The sequence below is a fragment of the Fukomys damarensis genome, unplaced genomic scaffold, assembly GCF_012274545.1.
Source record: "Fukomys damarensis isolate Sample0158 unplaced genomic scaffold, DMR_v1.0_HiC HiC_scaffold_3, whole genome shotgun sequence".
NCBI lineage: Eukaryota > Metazoa > Chordata > Mammalia > Rodentia > Bathyergidae > Fukomys > Fukomys damarensis.
The window spans coordinates 21874903-21895700 of NW_022900915.1; the positions used below are offsets into that span (position 1 = coordinate 21874903).

At 33.8% G+C, this 20798-nt stretch overlaps 1 protein-coding gene across 2 annotated transcripts in view; it reads left to right on the top strand.

Annotated features, from left to right (window-relative positions):
- Positions 1 to 6: 6 nt before the first annotated feature.
- Positions 7 to 20798, top strand: part of Pja2 (praja ring finger ubiquitin ligase 2) — a 61875-nt gene continuing 41083 nt past the window's right edge. The window contains exon 1 of one of the 2 annotated variants that reach the window (XM_010632226.2): positions 7 to 79. The gene's annotated coding sequence lies outside the window, so the exon portion shown is untranslated. Of the gene's footprint in view, positions 80 to 18001; positions 18085 to 20798 lie in introns of those variants that run through there. The other variant, XM_010632227.3, reaches the window with a different exon arrangement.

Genomic DNA, 20798 nt, shown 5'->3' on the forward strand with positions numbered 1-20798 from the left:
GTCGGAGGCGGAGAAGAAGGCGGTGGTGGCGGGTAGAGGATCGAGAGCTGTTCATGCTCCGGAGCCGCTTCACGTTTCGGTGAGGGGATTTTTCTTTTTGTTTTCGCGGTCTGGCCGGTTCTGATATCGGGAGTACGGGGGTCAGGGCGAAGAAATTCCTGCCTTTAGCTGCTCGCTTTCTGGGTCTCTCCGGGAGAAGCGGCGGGGCCTGTCCGCGGCCCTCTGCGCCGGCCATGGTGGGTGGGGTTGGTGGCTGTGGAGGCCGCCTTCGCCTCTCCGGCCCTGTCCAGCCCCGACCAGGGGCTCCCACCCACGAGCCGCTCCGGTCGGTACTGGGGTCCTCTCGGGCCTCCTTCCCAGCCGCCTCTCCTGCTGCCCTTGGTGCCTCGGCCAAGGACCCCGCCGCCCCGACAGCCGAGTGCCGTCCGCAGCACCTCACACCGCCCTCCTGCACGGTTCCAGTCACCTGGCGAGGAGCGGATCCCTCCTGCGCCACAGGCCTACAGCCTCGTTCCCGAAACACCTTCCCTCGCGGGCGCGGTGCGGGGTGCATTTGCGTTTGCACGATTGTCACGCAGGCTCAGGCCCGCAGACCCCTGTACTAAACGCGGCGACCGTTCTCCGGACCTAGCACCGCTCCGTCCACCCCTCCCACTTGGCGCGGTCCTGTCAGAGCCCCCATCTGGCAGATGCGCCTTCAGTTTGGGCCTCCTTAAGATTACTGCTTGTTAATTGCTTTGCGCACATTCAAAATGGTGAGTTTGGAGGCGTTCAAATCAAGTAGAATAAAAGGGGAGGAGGTAGACAGTTTTTACAGGCAGGAAAAATAATGTAGATTACCCTTTCCCGATATTAAAGAAAAAAATATATATATATTACATCTGCATAGACACTGCTTTGGGTTGACTAGTTCTGTGAAGTTTACCCTTTTTTTAAAAAAAAGGTTCAATATATTGTTATTTTTATCATGAAGTATTTGGACGCATTTCTTCTAAAATGGCAGTCACCTTTGCTGAAGACTCCACATCATTTCGAGAGTGTGTAAATCCGAAAATAACAAAAATAAACTTTCAAGTATTTTTTTCAGCTTTGTGATTGTCTTCAGAAATTCATGTCATTTTTATATGAAATAACTTTACATTTTTAAAATTATATGCAAGCTTGATGTAAAATTCAACAATATAAAGAACTATTGGGTAAAATGTGGACATTTCTTTTCATTCTCCAGTTCCCCAGTGTCTAGATTTAACAACTTAAGTGTTCATCTTTCAGAGCCCTTTTACAATTTTACCTTTTACAATTTTGAGTGGGAGGTATACCAAGCACATTTGTGTATTACTTGTTTTTTCACTTCACTGTATGTCTTGGACATTTTCATTATATGTAGATAGGTCTCTTTTTAATACTTTGTAAAGGCCAATGGTATTCCATCAGTGAATGGCTTTATTTGACCCTTTCCTATTGAAAGACATTTATATTGCATTTTGTTTTGTGATTACCAATAGTGCTGTATAACAGACACAGTTTTCTTATTTATTGATTGTTGGTTAATTATAAACTTTAATCCTTGATTTACAAAGTGTAGACTGTATGGAAGAATGTAAGGTAAAAAGTACAACTCCCATTTCCCCTCTTGTTGTACCTGCATCTGAAGAGTCAGCATTGAGCAATTCAGGAAACTTGCTGTATGTGTGAATATTTCTGAAGCATGGATTCCTGGAAATGGAAATAGAATTGCTTAAAGGATGTGCATATTTTAAATTTTGATAGCCATTTATTCCTTAGTATTACTCTTCGAAAATATTCTTGACTCTTAGGCATTTCTTCTGGATTAACTTTATAGACTCAGTTTGTGACTTAATTTTTTTAAAAAACCCTTAGATATTTTGAATGAAGTTATATTGAAATTTTAGGTTAATTTGAAGAGAACTGAATCCTCTCCCAACTCCACAGAAATGTGGTCTCCATATTCATATCTTGCTTTGTATTTTTAGGGAAAGTTTATATACTCTCCTCCCCCATTGTATGAAGTTCCTTCTCTGTATTCTCGTTACTCTATGGTTTGGTTGCTGTGTTATAGAAACTCTTCAGTAACATTTTTCTTTCTCCTTTAAAGAGAATGCGCTCTTGCTGTCTTCTGACTCTGGGATAGCCTTATGAGTTTTCTGTTATCCTGTAATCTTTTTGAGTTGATTATCTGAAAATATTCACACTTTTGTAGTTGGCTTTTCAGTTTTTATAACATGTTTTTGTCATTGCTTTGGCCGTTCATTGTACACTATATACAATGTTGAGTAGCACTAGTGACCAAAAACTGTAGGGGGAATGCTTCTAATGTTTTAGCATTAACTATGATGTTTCTCAAAACTTTCTGATAGCCAATATTAAAGAAAAATATTTTCTTCTGTTCTTGGCTTTCCAAGATGATTTTGTTGTTTTTGTTTTCACATGTGTAGAAGCTGTGAACAGATACTCAGTTTTCTTAGATTTTCTTCAACATCTTTTGAGGAAGTTATATATTCATACCAACAGTATACCCTGGTTAATAATTCCCTAATAGAGTATCTTTTAATATAAATCAACTTTATTGAGGTTAACTTAAATATAATATAATGTACTTATTTGAAATGTACAATTCATTTTGTTTTGACAGATGTGTACTTTATTGCCTCAAGATAGAAAATATTTTAATCTTGCCCAAAAGTTCCCTTGAGTCATTTTTCAGCTGGTCACAGCTTCACCGTCAGACCCAGGAAACCATTTATCTTTTGCTCACTATAAATTGTTTCATTTGTTCTAAAATTTCATACAAATAAGAATTGTGTTGTATATATAAATATACATATATGGTTTTGGGGGGGCTTTTTGGTTTTGGGGTTTTGTTGTTTTCTATTTTGGTACCGGGTATTGAACTTGGGACCTTGTGCTTATGAGGCAGGCGGTGGCACCTCTAAACCCCTGGCCCCAAAAACTTTTTTTTGTACTGGTGATTGAACTCTGGCCCTTGTGCTTGCTTGCGAGGCAAGCAGCAGAACCATTAAGCCAAACTGCTGGCCCTTGGTTTTGGTTTTTTTTAATTCACTGTAGCGCAGGCTGGCGTCAAACTCAAAACAGTCCTCCTGCTTAAGCCTCCTGAATGCTAGGGTTACAGTCATGTGTTATCATGCCCATTGTAATACACACACACACACACACACACACACACACACACACTTTTGCATCTGTTTGTTTTTTTTTTTCTCAAATTTTTTGAGGATTGTCTTGTAGGTTTTTTTTTGGAGGGGGGGGTGCTTATCTCTATTGAGTAGTCTGTGATGTTGATTTACCCCAACTTTTTTGCTCATAACATCTATTTATGGATATGTGGGTTATTTCCAGTTTGGGATTCTTAATAAAGCTAGTATGAATGTTCATTCTGCATTCTTGTCTGAATATGGGGTTTTTCTTTGTTTGTTTGCTTGGTTTTTTGTTTTGTTTGGGGGGACTGGGTTTTTTTGTTTGTTTGTTTTTTGGTAAATACCTGCAAGTGGAATGTGAAGTTGTATAAGTGCGTGTTTAAGAAACAGCCAAACTTTTTCCAAAGTAGTTGTTCCACCCCTCCATCCTCATCAACACTTAGCTCTTTTAGTTTAATTTTAGCCCTTCTAGTAAGTATGTAGTATATCACACTTTGATTTTAATTTGCATTTGCCTGATGGCTAATGGCACTGAGAATTTGTTTATGTGTATGTCTTCTTCTGAAGTTTCTCTTTAGACCTTTGGGCCGTTTTTAAAAATGAGGCCATTTGTCTTAATGAGTTTTAAGACAGTTTGTATACATTTCTGTATACAATTCTTTTGGCAGATACAGATGCATAAGCACGTGTTGTAATGAAGCTTCTTACATTTTCTTAACTATAAAAGAGAGGAGCTTTAAATTACAATTAAATTTAATTTATCAATTTATGGTTTGTACTTCTGTGTTCTTAGAATTCTTTGTTCAGTGCAAAGTTATGCAGATTTCCTTTTATGTTTCCTTTTATTAGTTTTATGTTTTTGCTTTCATATCAAGGTATATTACTATTTTGGGTTATTTTTTGATGTAAGGGTCAGGGCTTTTTTTTTTTTTCAAATTGTAATATAGTTCTTTTAGTGCTATTTGTTAGGAATATTTTCCTATCTTGTATTAAATTTGTTGAGAGTCATTTGGCCATAATGTGTTTTTATTTTTGGACTGTTCCCTTGATCTTTGTGCCTATAATTTTGCTAACTCTACAGTGTCATGGTGGTTTTTACTTTATAAGTTTTGAAATCAAGAATTCTTAAGCTGTGTTCCTTTTAAAAATCACTTTGGCTATTTTGGTTCTTTTGCTTTCCCATGCAACGTAGAAGAATCTTGTTGGTTCTACAGGAAGTCCTGAAGGGATTTTAATTTAGACTATGTTGAGTGTATAGGTCAATATGAGAAAATCATTAACATCTTTTATCAACATTTTGTACTTCAACATAGATACTGTTGGCTGTTTTGTTAGATTTATGTCTACTATTTCCTAATTTTTATGCTATTATAAATCTTAAATTTCAGTTTTCATCTGTTAAACTGCTGTACAGATAATACATTTGTGTTTTGCATATTGACCTTCAGTTCTGCAGTTTGCTAAGTTCACTTATTCTAGTAACTTTGTGTAGCCTTCGGAACTTCCTTATGTTATTTGCAAAACAGTATTTACAAATACTTAAAAATTTATGTGTTAGCTCTGTCCTTTTTTTTCCTTATAACACTGTAATTGAAGAGATGTGGTAAGAGCGGATATTCTTGTCTTGTACTGTATCTGATTTTAAGAGGAAAGTTTTCAGTCTTTCATTATTAAATGTGATAGAGTGGTGCTATAGACTGAATTTTTTTTTCTCAAAATTCACATACTGAAACTTGATTCCTAGTGTGAGAGTATTTAGGAGAAGTTTAGATTTGGGGAGTAATTAGAACATAAACGTATTAGTGCCTTTTAAAAAGAAGCCCTAGAGAGCTACCTTTCCCCATTCCACCATGCTGCAGTATAAGAAAACTGAAAAGACTACAGTGCAGAACCCACAAAGCAGCCCCTCGCCCAGAGTGAATCTACTGGCACCTTAATCTTGTACTTCCTAGCCTCCACACTATGAAAAATAAATTTCTGCCATATAGAAATAACCCATTTCAGTTTGTTATAGCAGTCTTCCTGGAATAAAAAGCAAACGCCATTTATTATGTTAAATACATCCCATTTTGTTCTTGGATTGCTGAGGGCTTCAATTATGGGTAGATGTTAAGTTTGGTCAAATGTTTTTATCTAGGGACCATGGGCTGTATTTACAAATTAATTTATATTCAAATGTTAAGCTTTTCTTAGGTGATGGTGTTTCCTCATTTATATAAGTTGGTAGATACATTTTTTTATAAATTAGTAAATATAATATTTTGTTGAGGGTTTCTCTTCTTCCTCTTCACCTTCCTTGTTCATATTTTTTCCTTTTCATAAAGGCTACCTTTTCATAGAATTCTTTGTGTTGGGTTTGTCCTGGCTTCACAAGTGTTTCTGCTATATTTTCCCAAAAATTATGGAAGATTAGGATTGTATTATAAATATTTACTAGATTTTGTAAAATAACTTTTTTCTGAGCCCAGGGTTTTCTTTATTGGGAGGTTTTAAAGGGTAAATGCAATTACTTTAATAGGTAAAGCTTTATTAGAGTTACCTATTTTTGAAAACTCAGTCTTTGACAGTGATTCACTTCCATCTTTTTATGAGCATCTGTTTTTGTTTTTAAAGAAATTTATCTGTTTCAGTCATTGCCTTAAACTTGTATCTTAACTATCCATTTAATATCTGTAGCATCTGTAGTGGTGTCTTTTCTTTTGTTCCTGATATTGGCAGTGTATTTTGTCTTTAAGTTTATCATTATCAGTTTTATTCTTTATGAAGAGCCACTTTTTTACTTGCTACTTTTTTATGTATTCCATTTTATTGATTGTTGCTCTTTACTGTTTCTTTCTGTATGCTTTGAATTAAAATTTCTCTCTTATAATGTCTTAAAATGTAACCTTAAGTCCTTGATTTAAGACTTTTATTTCCTTGGAAACACTGTTACAGATGTTCACACAGATTTGATATGTTGATGTTTTCTAAGTCCTTTAAAACTTTTTTATTAGTAGTCTATATATTTGTGCTAAATAATGAATATATTCATTGTGAGATATTAGCACATATACATATTGCATCTTGATCCTTTTTATTTCCCCTTCCCTTCTCCCTCCACCTCTCCTTTATCCCTCAAATCCTCTTCTCATCTACACAGAGTCTTAAGTTCTTATGTGACTTCCAGTTTATTTGATTTCAAAGTCTTTGGTGATTTTTCTCTTTCTATAATGAACTTGTATGTTTACAAGTAATCTTGTAGACTGATAACATATAAGTTGTTATCAACAAGTGCAGTGAATGTGTAAATTTTTAAAAATTTATTACAAGGCTGGGAATTTAGCTTGGTGGTTCTGCCACCAGCCTCACAAGCTCAAGGACCCGAGTTCGATCGCAGGTATTCCTAAATAAATAAATATTACATTAAAAGATACTTTGCCATTAATCCCCTTTAAAAAGCTTTCCTTTACTTAAAGAAAACTGTCACTCTTGACACTTTCTGAAGCAGTTCTGGAAGTCCTCTTTTATGAGAATCTTTAGTTGTACTGTTAATGGCTGTCAAACATTTACCTTTCATAATCATTTTGATTTGGGGCAAGTGCTGAAAGTCCCAAGGTGCTTAAGTCCCATGAATAAGGTTCATGAGGACACGTGTAATGTTTTTACAAGCCTGACTTTCAGTTGGATGACACTGGGCAGCAGTATTCACCATAGTTTTGATCACATCGCATGAAGATCAGTAGATTATGGTTAATACTGATTCATGAATGTGAAACTGCTTTACCTACTAGTCTTTCAGTGTGGTAGTTTATTACATCTCATCAGTGATTGGAGATAGGTTTGAATGTTACTACTGAGATAGGTGTAGTTACTTTCAGCTACCTGTGTTTAGTGTGACAGTTGAAATGCCTGATCTTTTCAGATGTTCCTATCTCATCCTTTTCCCGAAGTACCTATATTTCTGTCAAGAGAAGTCTGCACGAGCTGTCATTTTTCCAAACAGGTGTATCTAACCTGTAACTTACCTTTCCCCCCTTTTTATTCAAATATTATAATAAAAATACTTTAAAATGGAAATGTTAGGACTGAGGATTTAGCTCAGTGGTTCTGCCACCTGCTTTGCAAGCGCAATGACCTGAGTTCAATTCGTGGTACCAAAAAGAAAGAAAATATTGCTTATATACATTAATTATATATTTTGTTGGGAGCCCAAGATAGTTCCTCATCACTCATAAAAAACAAAAAGGTGGGCTGTAGGTTGGCCATGCCTTCATAGAGCATTGTTGTTTCTTGATGCTCATTAACCTGGAAATGGTGGTATAAAATTATCCGTCTTCCTGATCCATGTTCAGTGTTAACACATGTAGCTGTAGTTTTTAGGACTGTGGCAGTGATGCTGTTCCTTATCCCCATAGTACCAAATTCTGTCTCAGGTCTTTTGTGCAGAAGATCTCCTTTCCCAGTACCAGGAGATCTGTAATGGTATCAGAATAGGAGCCAGGATCATGAACTGTTTGCTAACCCTATTGCAGGAATCAAAGTTCTTTTTTCTTTCACCCATATCCTATCCACGGTGGAGCACAGTGATTGTTGCCCTTCCAATATTTATACTTTAAGCTTTTTCTGTAGTGTAGAAGGGTTGATTTAGGGTTTCATTCCTTTTACTCATTGGCTGTCACTATCTTCTACCACCAAAAAATGGCATCTAGCCTCTCAGCCTTCTCTCAGTTTATAATTTTTTAGCTGGTTTTTTCTTACCCACTTGTGTGATGTTTATGGCTCTTTCCTTCTGTGCTGTTTCACAAGTGAGTCAGTCATGTCCTTCCTGTCTTTGGAGGGGCACATCTTTCCTTATGTCTCAGTGTACTTGATTGCATCACTACCTCAAATCTTATGACTAAGAAACCTGATTTTGTTGTGTGTCTGGCATTTTCTTACTGTAAGTTGAGGATGATATTCCACTGTGCATCCTAGGCATAAGTGGAACTCCTACAAATGATATATTGTTTTACTAAGATTATTTTTTTATAAGTATGCTGGTATTTGGTGGTGACTTGTATTTTGATATAGTTTGCCATCTTTCCCCCCGCCATTGAGTTTATTGGTACACTTTAGGTATACAGTACAGTTACATTCATTATTGGGATCTTGTACATGACAGGTCTTGGTTCTCATTTTTTTTTCGCCTTGTCTCTGCCCTCCCTTCACCCCCTCCTCTCCTCCCCATTTACAAGCACTTTATTTCCATTTTTTCATTTTCTCATATTTTTTTCTTTTCCCTTATTCCCTTTCCCCTACCCTTCCCACTTTCCCTACACCTTTAGCCCTTTTCTTCCTATTTTACATGGTCATTTGTCTCATTAGGATCTTATGTATATTATAGTCTTCCACACAAGAGAAACTATTTGGTATATACATATGTGTGACTTATTTATTTCACTTAGGAGTATATCAATATGTATCCATTTTCCTATGAATGAATCCAGTTTCTCATTCTTTATGGCTGCATAGTATTCCATTTTATAGAAAAACCACATCTTTATCCTGTTTCCAACTTAGTTTGCCATCGTAATTCCTGCTCCTATAATAAACTAACTAAAACAGAGTAATTTGTACAGAAAAGAAATTTTATTCTCAAGATTTTGGATGCTAGAAGTCTTAAAATCAAGATGTTGAGAGAGATAAATTCTAGAGAAGGCTGCTGTGTATTTCCAAGTTAGCATCTTCTTAGGTCCTCAATTGGTAGAAGGCAGATAGGTAAAAGGGACCCAGCTAGTTCCCTCCAGCCCTTTTAAAAGTTATTAATGACTTAATCGCTTCCACAGAGGACTCACTTCTTAATATCACCCTTGTCTATATGAATTTTGGAAGGGGATGCAGATGTTCAAACCATAGCACTGGTGGTATTTCCAAGTTCTCTTGTATATTTCAAATTTTTCCTTAGGCTTCTTTTTGACTTTTAAAGTTAACTTTTCAACTTTTTAAACTTATTCTTTTACAAATTTTTTATGCCTTTCCTTATATATTGCTAAGTAGAAGTGATGATGCGCATTTGAAAAAGTAGAATATTAGTAACATTTTACTATTCAATAGTGTTGTAGCTTGTTGGCTGCTAAATTGTATAAGGCTTGAAAAATTCTTTTTAATCTTTAGTTCTTGAGAGTTTTTAAAATATTTAATGAAATGCTTTTCTGCTTCTACAGACATGATTGCTAATGATAATTTATCACATATTGATGAGTTTCGTGGAATAATCTCAGTTTATACTGTTTTAAAACATGTTACTATAATTGGTTTGGAAACCAAACTTACTTAAGCTTTTGGCATCTTTATTACTGAAGTTGACCTTTTAATTTTTTAATTTTGTAACTTGTCTGGCTACTATATGAAGATTTAACTGTCTCATAAAGTGAGCAAATGTTTTTTAAATGAATTATGAAAATTTTTTGTGTTCCCTAAACAAATTTGCTTAGTATTGGAATTATCTTTTTCTTGAATGTTTAATGGAAATAGCTGTTTAATATCTGTGGGCCTAGTTTTGCCACATGAGCAGATTTTACTGTTTGAACTTCTTTAATGATATAGAGTCATCATTGTTTTCTACTTACTTTTTACTTAGCTTTGACAATTTATAGTTTTCTTGAAATTTGTACATTTCAGTCAAGTTTTCACATATTTTTTTTTCTCATTGAGTTTATTGGTACATTTTAGATATACAGTACAGTTACATTCATCATTGGGATCTTGTACCTTTACATGACAGGTCTTGGTTCTCATTTTTTCCCCATCCCTGCCCTCCCTTCACCCTCTCCTCCCTTCGCTATTTACAAATACTTTATTTCCATTTTTTCATTTTTCTCATGTTTTTTTTTTTTCCTTTTCCCTTATTGCCTTTCCGCTACCCTTCCCATTTTACCTACACCTTTAGCCCTTTTTTTTCTATTTTACATTGTCAGTTATATCATTAGGATCTTATGTACCATTATAGTTTTTCACATCAGAAAAACTATGCGGTATTTATACATGTGTGACTTATTTATTTCACTTAGGAGTATATATCCTCAATATGTATCCATTTTCCTATGAATGACTCGTAATTTCTCATTCTTTATGGCTGAGTAGTAGTCCATTTTATAGAAAAACCACATCTTCTTTATCCAGTCTCCAACTGATGGGCAAATGGGCTGTTTCCAAGTTTTCACTGTTACAAATTGTGCCACTGTAAACATAGGTGTACATGTATCACTGTGGTATGATTCTTTTAATTCTTTTGGAAAGATACTCAGCAGAGGGATGGCTGGGTCAAATGGAACCTCTAAACCTAGTTCTTTGAGATATCTCCATATTGATTTCCATTGTGGTTGCAGCAGTCTGCACTCCCACCAACAATGGATAAGGGTTCCTTTTTCCCCACAACCCTGCCAACATTTGTTATTGTTTGATTTCTTGATAGCAACCATTCTTTGTGGGGTGAGGTGGAATCTCAGTGTTGTTTTTACATATATTGTTTATATCTTTATCTTTTGACATATGCTTCATTTGTTTTCATGGTCATACCTATATCAGATATTTGAACTCCCACCCTCCCCCACCCCAACTCTTTCTAGAGTTTTGCCTTTTTTCGTAGCTTCTAGGAAAGTCTTTTCTCTTGGTGACCTGCCCTTGATTTTCTAGTTTCTGCTGCATATAACTAGCAAAATTGTAATTTTTTTTATCCTGTTGAAAATTCTTTGGACTTAGTGAATGTGAGAATTCACTTTTATCTTCAACTTTTAATAATTTTCTTAGTTCTCCTTTAGAATGTTATTTAGAGGTATTTTCTACTTTCTCATTCTATCCTACATGTGTCTCTATCTTTTAAAAAAATATTTCTATTCTGTTCTTTCTAGATCTTACATCCTGAGTATTTTCTTAATACCTGTCTTCTGTTTTGCTAATTCATTTTTCATTAGGTCTGATCTGCTTTGTTACTCATATTGTGTTTTTTTTTTTTACTTACGTATTTTACTTTCACAGTTTCTGTTCTCTATTTCTTAGGTGTGGTGGTGGTTGTTGTTTTTTGAGACAGGGTCTCCGTATGTACAGTGGCTCAGGCTGGCCTTAAACTCACTATGGAGACCAGGTTGGTCACGGTAGTCTTCCTGCCTCACCCTTCATTTGCTGGGATTACTGATGTGTACTACCATGCCCAGCATGTTCTCTTGTATTTTTAACTGTCTTCTCTTTTGGTCATAATTTTAATGCCCTTAGTAATGTTCTGGTACCTGATGATCTCAGTGTCTGAAGTCTTCATTTATTTGCCAGCTTTATTTCTTATGTATCTTGTACTTTTTATTGTGAACTCATGTTGTTTGAAATTTTATCTGTGGGAATTCTGTCCTGGGTTGAAAATGAGATGATATTCACCAGAGAGAAATTACCTTCTGCCAGGTGCTTAGGACACCACACCCTGAAACTGGGCTCTACAGGTAGTATTGCAGCCACAGATCTAGATGAGGTGATGGCTTTGAATTGTTAGGCAAAACATTTCTCTTTTTTTCTACCATCTTTCTCTTATCCAGAGCCAAGACATTTTTATGCTTTTTGATTTGGAAAGGTTTTGTTTTTGTTTTCCTTTTTGGTTGCTTGGAAAAGGGAATTGAAAAGTTGAAATTTTATGAGATCTTGTTTTGTGTATATATTTCTAATTCTGTAATACTTATCCCAGTTATTAGGATCACCAAATGTTCTCATATGCTCAAGATAATTCCATTTCATTCCTTTAATTCTTGTGTAATTATTATGTCTTCTTGCATTCTTAAAGCTGTCTTTTGACAACTTTTTAAGTGATTCATATAAAGCTGATGCTAATAAGGAATTTTTAAAAAAGCTCTCTTTTTTTCTTTTTTCGCAATTTACAAATCAAATATAAGAATGTGAAAGAAAATTTAGGAAATCCAAAAGAATGGAAGACATAAAATTAGTCATAGGCCTTAATTTAAGTGTGACTTAACATCTAGATGTGTTTTCTTCCATTATTTAAAACTTTTTATTGAATTATACATGTAGATATAGTAATGTATATAAACTGTAAGTTGGCAGCTTTTTAAAAAATTATCATAGTGAAGTTAATATAAGCATCAAGTAAGTATCCATTCTGCTGTTGATCACTTGGGTTTTTTACAGTTGGATGTTATTATCAACAGTGCTTCACTGAACATTCTTGTGTTCCTTGTACCTATTTTGTAAGATGAACTTGTCCCCAATATATTCATATGTTTAATGTAAATACTTCCAAAAAGTTTTTAAAGATGACTACAGAAATGTACACCCACAGCAATAATGCGAAAAGTATTCTGGTTGCTTAATACTTAAACCAACATTTGATGTTTTAATTTTGATCTTTTAATTTTGTTGTCAGAGGGGATGTAGCTCAGTGGTAGACTACTTGCCTAGCATGGGTGATGCCCCATGTTCAGTTGCCTGTACCACAAAAGTTAATTACTTACTGGGTTCTCTTTTTTTTTTAAACTCAGATTTTCAGTCAAGTTAGGAAATTAACACCTTTTATATATTTATTTAGCCATTTGAGTATTCATTTCTCGGTGTGCCTCTGTGTTTCCATATTTCTTTTGAGCTATTTTTTTTTATTTTTAGAAAATTTTCATAAGTTGTGGACATGAGCTCTTTGTTACTTATATATAATACAGATTTATTTTATCATTTGTGGCTTCTTTTCAATCTTTCCAGTTTTTGTTTTATTTTGGAACTGGTAAGCAACTCAAGGCCTAGTACATGCTAGGCAAGCACTCCCAACTGAACTACATCCTCAGTTCTGAAGAGAAGTTTTAATTCTATTGTGGTACAGGTAATTTTTGTTTTTGTGCCATAGTTTAAAAAACTTTCTCTATTCCAGCATTATAAAGATTTTGTTTATCTTTAGAGGATTTATTATTTTACCTTTTATGTTTCAGTCTACAACCATTTTGAAATTCACTGTTGCATTTTTTGAGGAAATATAGGCCAATTTCTCCATCAGTATCCAGTTAGTGTATGTAGTGAAAAACATCTGTTTCTTGACCTCTGCAATGTAGAGTTAGAAGTCAGGTATACATAGTGCATATTCATGTCTCTACTGTTCTGTGTGGCATCCACTATGTAGACTGCTAAAAATGAAATTTCATTTAGGTTTGAACACTGCAGTTTCATCATTGCAGAAAGTTTGTGTATTGGAAGTTTCTTCGTTCTCTGCTGTTGATCTATTTAACCCATTTCCTAATGACTTATTTTATTAATTACAATATGTTTTTAAAGTTTGCTTTCTGAGTTAAAAATCTCTCTACCTTGTTCTTTTTAAAGGTTATCTTGACTGTTCTTGACCATCTGCATTCCCATTTAACTTTTAAAGTCACTTCATCAATTTCCCCGACTGTCTGAGGAATTTTATTATGATATTTACCATATAAATTATTTTGAAAGAATTGGTATTCCTAAAATTGACTCTTCCATGCCAGTGAGTATGATGTTTCCCTCCATTTATGTAGTTTCTGTAGTTTCTCTCAGTAATGTTCTACATTTTCATTGGGTTTACTTCAGGGATTTGTGGTTGCCGTTGAGTTTCGTACCTATATGTTGGTATAGGATAATGCATTTTTATATGGACTTTGTATCTCTTAACCAGTTAAATATTTATCTTTATAAAAGTCAATCTGTAAGCACTCTTCTAATTTTATTATGTACTTTCATGTTATCTGTAAATTATGAGTTTTATGTCTTTTTGTTCTCTTTTACTTTTATACTCTAACAAGCTAGAAAATGATAAAATGACACATCGTTACAGTGCGAGGAAGAGGGGGGGAGGAGATGACAAGCTAAAGGAAATTGTCACCATCAGACCCTCATATCAGATATTAAAGGTTGTTACATGGGTTGAAGGAACATTGGACAGTTGAGGTTATGGAAGTGGCATAAGTTGTGGACATCTTTAGAGAGGACTATTGAAAATTATTGATGTTTGAAAAACATGATAATATCGATAGGACTCATGTAGAGTGTGGTACATAAAAACAAAATGAAGTCAAACTGATATGAAATTCTTGCATTACTTGGGGCATTGAAAAAGAACTAGATTGAAATAGACAGTAGGAGTATAGGTTTATACTTTGAAGTAAAGACAAACTAAAATGGACTTGCCCTAGCATAGACCAAGACCAAACTATTGTAGGATTAAGGTGATCATTCTGAAATATAATTGTGTGCCAAAACAAAATTTAAAAGACTCCTCAGTGGAAGATAAGTTATCTAGAACTCTTAAGAAATAGCATCTAGCATACAGTAAGTTTGTTCTTTGTAATTTCTAGGGAAATGACTAAAAAGATATTAAAAATATCAGAAAAGCTGGTAGGTAAAATAAATGGATGATTAAAAAAGAAAAGAGGAAATATGGGAGAAAAAAAGATGTGATGAATGAAAATTTTAATAATGTGGTACAAATCCTAAAATTTACCAATAAACTCAATTTAAAAAATAATAATATGGTACACTTAAACCAGACTGTATTGGTAATGTAAATGGGTTAAAGACTAAAGTGAATATAAAGATTGTCAGACTGTGTAAGCAAGACCTATTATATTCTCTTTATAAGAAAAGCACAGACTTAATTTGAAAGCACAGATAAGATGGAAATAAAAGATAAATTAAGTGTTTTTTATTTTCTTTTACTAAGGATTGAACCCAGGGTGTACACAGTAGGCAAACACTCTATCACTAAACTACATCCCCAGCCCTATTTTAAATATTATTTTGAGACAGGGTCTCAGTGAGTTGCCTAGGAGGGTGGAAGAAGTTGGGATCCTCCTGCCTCAGCCTCCCAAATAGCTGAGATTACAGGTGTGTGCTCCCAAGAAAGTTGATAGGAGTATATTAGCGCCAACATAGATTTAAGGAAGAAAGTATCATGAGAGATTAAGATGAAAATGATGTAATAAGTATCCATCTGTCAGGAACACATAATCCTACTATGTGTTTGCCTACAGCTTCCAAACAGATAAGGCAGAAATTAATGTAACTAAAAGACAGATCTGTATTCACAGATGGAGATATATCTAAAGTAAAGTAACTTAACATCAGTTAAATAAAGATATTTGTAATTGAATATTTGAATGGCAAGATTAATCAACTTGATCTAATTGACATTTATGTGACATATCTAATAACTGAAGATTGTGTATTATTTTTAAGTGCACATAAAACATTGCCAAAATATTCTGAGCCATACATTCTTTTCAGAAGTTTGAAATTATACACTAATGTTTTATGACTGCTATCAGATTAAATCACAGTTCAGTGACAGAAAAATAACTAGAAAAACTTCCAGTATTGTATTTGTAAATTAAGTTGTCTATGTATGAAAAACAAAGTTGCTGTGTGACTTAGAAAATATTTCACGCTGAAAAATAATTATTACAGATCAGAATTTCTGGAATGCAACTAAAGAATGCTTAGAGATTAGTAATGAAGGTAGATTGGAAGTCAATATATAATACCTTTTAACTTAGAAGTAACAAATCCCCCAAATTAGAAAGAAGTTGTATAAAAAAAATAGAAATCAGTGTCCTTAGAATATTTTTATTTATAAAAACCTGCAATGAACTGATTAAGAAAAACGAGAGGAGGGATAACAAATTATGAAGACTGGGGATGCAAAAAAGAACTGTCAGTACAGATTCTACTGATTAAATTAAAAATGGCATTGTACTAATACATTTGATATCTTGAAGATAATTTGTGAAAAGCACAGTTTGCCCAAACTTACATGAAAAAAAAAAAATCAGAAATCTGAGTTTGGCTGTGTCTATGAAGGAAATCAAATCTACCAAAGATGTTTTCATAAAACTGTAGGCTTAGGAGGCTTCACTGGTAAATCTTCATTTAAGTGAGATCTAATATCGGATTTGCTAGGCTCTACCAGAGAATTAAAGGGAGGCACAAATGTCTCAGAACACTTTATGATTTTGACATAATAAGAAAGCCTGATAACAGTGTCACAGAGCAATTATTGGTCAGTATTTCTTAAGATATAAACATAAGAAAGTGATATGTGAAGATATGTTATGACTGTTGTTCGAGGAATGCAAAATTGTTTTAAATGTAATCCATCACTGTATCAGAATAATGAAAAATCTATAGGGTCATCTCTAGATTTAGAGAAATCATTTAACAAAATTCGGTGTGTGGTTTGTTACAAATTCTTATTAAACTAGGAATGGAAGGAAACATCAATTTGATAAAGTATATTGACAACAAAATATATGCTTAGCATCATACTCGTGAAAAACTGTTGATTCGTGCTGAGTAAATATATCTCCCTCTTTTTTTATTAGAGTACAAATCAGTACCCTGAGGTAAACAAAATGCATATAAAATTTAGAAAGGAAAGAAGTAAAATCCAAATTTAGCAAGGTGATGATTGGATACAAGACCAGTATACAAAAATTAATTGTAATTTGTGTACCAGCAACAAAGAAGGGTAAAATAAAAATTTAAATATACATTTAGAGTAGCACCAAAATATGTAAGGTAACTAAGAATATACCTATTAAAACTTGGACAAAATTGCTATTCTGAAAATTGCAAGATTATGCTGAGACTTATAAAAACACTTAAATGGAGAAATAGTCCGTGTCTGTGTAGTAGGAGATTGAATCTCTTACCTTACACACACATGCTTGATCTCTTAAGTACAGTGTACCCACAATTAAAATTGCAGAATTGGTGGTGGGGGGAGCTAAGGACTTGGGTTGGCACATTTAAAAACGTCATTAAATGCCAGTATTCCTGTTGTCAGTACTTACTGTAAAATTAGAGTAATTAAGACAGTGTTATTTTAGAATAAATATAGATTAAAAGGCCAAGAGAAGAACATAAGCGTCTAAATAGACTTTCATATTATGTGATTTCTTAATTTATGACACAGTAAGACAGTGTTATTTTAGAATAAATATAGATTAAAAGGCCAAGAGAAGAACATAAGCGTCTAAAATAGACTTTCATATTATGTGATTTCTTAATTTATGACACATGACCCATTGAACTTACAAAGAGTTTATTATTAATGAGTTGTGCTAGGTCATCTGTATGCTCATTGGGAAAAAACAATCAGCTTGACTGTTAACCAGTACTATATTCAGAGGTCAATTTTAGTTGGACCATAGCTCTAAATTTAAAAGATAAAGTTGTTATGCTCCTAGGAGAAAACCTGGAAGAGTATTTTCATGACCTTGGGCTAGGCAAATAAGACAATATGTAAATTAGAACACACAAAGTTAAGAATTTCTACTTTTCAGCACATCATTAAAAAAGGGAAAAGGCAAGCCATGGACTCCTAGAATGTATTCACAGTAAAGGAATCTGCTCAATGATTCGCCCTGAAAAAATGTAATTAACTTACAAATCTATAAACAAAATTGTAAACTGATTTTTTAAAAATGTGTGAAAAATAAACAGATTCTTCACAAAATAATTCATTGAAAAAGACCAGTGGTCATAGGTGAAGTTTCTCAAGATGCTACGCATCAGAGAAATGACACCCTGAGTGATGCTACATTCCTACCAGAGTATTGAAATTAAGAGAATGACAGTATCAAATTTACTAAGGTAGGAAAAATTTGATACTCATATATTGATGGTGGGAGTGCAAATTGGTTCACTTTAGAAAACTTGCAGTACCTGGTAAAGTTAAACATAGGTTATAGATACCTAAGTAAGGTGAAAAACATGTACAGCATAGATGTGTGAAAGTAGATGGACACGAAGGAGTTCATACTGTATGATTTCATTTGTATGAAGGTTAAAACAGGAAAACTACTTTGAGCTAATAGAAGTCATGAAACTGGCTGCCCGTAGATTGGGGGAGGTAATGACTTGGAAGATGGAACCTTCTGAAGTAATGGTAAGTTCAGTATCTTGATCTAGGTGGTAATTGTTCAAATTAATGTATGTATAAAAATGCATTAAACTATACACTTGAGAGTTATGTGTAAATAACTCTTCTGATTATTGCACAGAAAAGGGAAATACTTTGAAGGCTTTTATTAAAAATTCCATGCTCTGCCAGGTGTGGTGGTGCACGCCTATAATCCCAGCACTTGGGAGGCTGAGGCAGTACGATCTCTGTGAGTTGGAGATCAGCCTTGGCTACAAAGTGAGTTGCAGAGCAGTCTGAACTACATAGTGAGACCCTGTCTCAAAATGCAAAACAAAAACAATTTTTTTCCATGCTCTGTAGAGTACTAGAGCTCCCATGTACACTTCAACAGTTTGCTATACTTCTTTCTCTATCCCTTGCCCACTTATCTCACACAGTGACTTTTTTTTAGCACATATGTAAATGTTTAAGTATTAAGATATTTGAGCATATTTTATTTTAATCATCAAATGAAACTTATTAAATTTCGATGTGTATCACATTGACTTTTTAAGTTTACATAGAGCATTGAGTTTTCTTGTAGAGCTATTATTTTTGTTGTTTTCCTTGAACCATTGTCATAGAACTAAATCTTTGCTGCTGCTTTATTCTAAACCAATTTGACTTGCACGTTGCAAAGAAGGGTAGAGTGAGCCAGGAACTTTCTTATTTGTAGCACATTTGGATCAGAAATTTTAACTGAGAGCTAATTTTGAGGAGTATTTTTACATTTCGTTTTCTATTTCCCCCTTAGCCATTTAGTTATACTTCTAGTAAATCAGAAAATCTTATATAGGTCTAGTATGTTGAATATGTGCCCATTCAGTTCCTTCTTCACATACTTCTCTCTGTATTTTCTTTCTAAAAAAGAGAATATCTTGAGAACATAATAATTTATAAACATTTTGGTGAAGTAGAGGCTTTACCATAACAAATTGGAAAAAACAATTTTTCAGATACTGAAATAGAAAATTTTTGTTTGATCTCAAGATCTGTTTCTGATTACATCTACTATGTGCTTGGATCATGTTTTTAATGCAATTTTTGTTACAACAATTTGATTTTATTATTCCTTTTGTATAATGGCATATAATAGCATATATAAAATGTTTTTAGAGTAGCATAAACATGCCTATCATTATATCAGATTACCTTTTGGTTTTACCAGAAGTAGCAAACCCATTTTAGCTCAGAAATTTTAACAGTTATATTTTTTAAATTGCTTATATTTAGACCTTATTACCATTTCTGCACTGGTCCATTTGTAGAATTTGAAAGTGAATGATTCTGCTTATTATCAGCTCCTAAAATTGGAAGGTACAGGTTTCTATATAAGAAAAAATTTTCAGGATATCACATTCTATCAGAGAAAGAAGCACAAAATGGTCCCACTGATTCAGTCAACATTTTAATACATACTGTGCTAGACAGTGTAATAGATAACATTGCATGCTGATAAAAAGAAAATTCAAATAATTTAATGAAGGAGTTAGTTACTTACCTTATGTCTATGCTTTTCTTTCAGTTCCTTTAAATATTATGTATCCTGTCTAGAGTTACTGACATAATCTGAAGTGATAGTAATGACCTTTAGATTAGGAATCAAAAGATTTATAATTAAAACTTATTGATTCACTCCTTTAATTCTGAGCAACAAATTTGTATAATTTTTTAAAATTAATAGGAGTATATGAACTCTCCAAAGCATTTGAAAGGATAAATCAGTTATATGTTACTTATTATGTTATTTATTAGGTAAATAGTACAAGGAACAGACTAATTCAGTAGTCTGTTGAAATTTAAAATACAGACTTGTAACTGATGAATTAACCATTTTAATCTTGCCCCATAAGTATGATCTTTATTCATTCCCTCCTCTGTTTTTTCTCCTTTTTTAATACTTAAGATATGAGTGAACAATGTCAACATAAACCTGATTATAGTGGGCTCAGATAAAGTAATTAATATTTACAGAGACATTCTGATCTGCTTATTTATAAAACAAGGAACACTATTGAAAATAATAAATAGAGAATAAGAAAATAAAAGAAATTTAAAAGATTACATTAGAGAATAATGGAAGGCTAGAAAAGCAAGTGAAAATCTCATGGAGTGAAAATATGAAAGAAACATTTATAGACAAAGGATTAACCCAGATAAGCCAAGTACAGAGAAAAAAGTACAGCATTGTGACACTAATAGAAGACTTTGAATTGAAACAACACAAGCTTAAATCGCATTGTTTTTCTTATATGAGAAATCCAAAGTATAAGTAATTTAAACAGCAAAATACAAGATAGATAATAGGAAACAAGAGTCTTGTGCAAATGGGAAGGGGACCAGGAGATAAAGAGAGGTGGAAAGGGTGGGAGAGCAGGGGAAAGTAAAAAAAAAAAAAAATTATGATGTGTTATGTACATGTACTAATAAAAATTAAAAATAAATAACAGCCTAGCCATGGCTATATTAGATATAGGCCACCCCTAAGGAAGTCCCAGTGAGTGCATTTGTGTTATATCAAATGAAGACAAGATCATATATAATGTACAGAGAAAATTTTGTTTTTCCTACAGGAGAAATAAGTTCACCAGATTATTTTTAATAGGAAAAAAAAATGCTAGTTTAGAAAATATGATTTGGTCTTGTGCTATACTAAATGTGAGGAAAGGATAAAAATACATTTCATACATGCAAGAAAT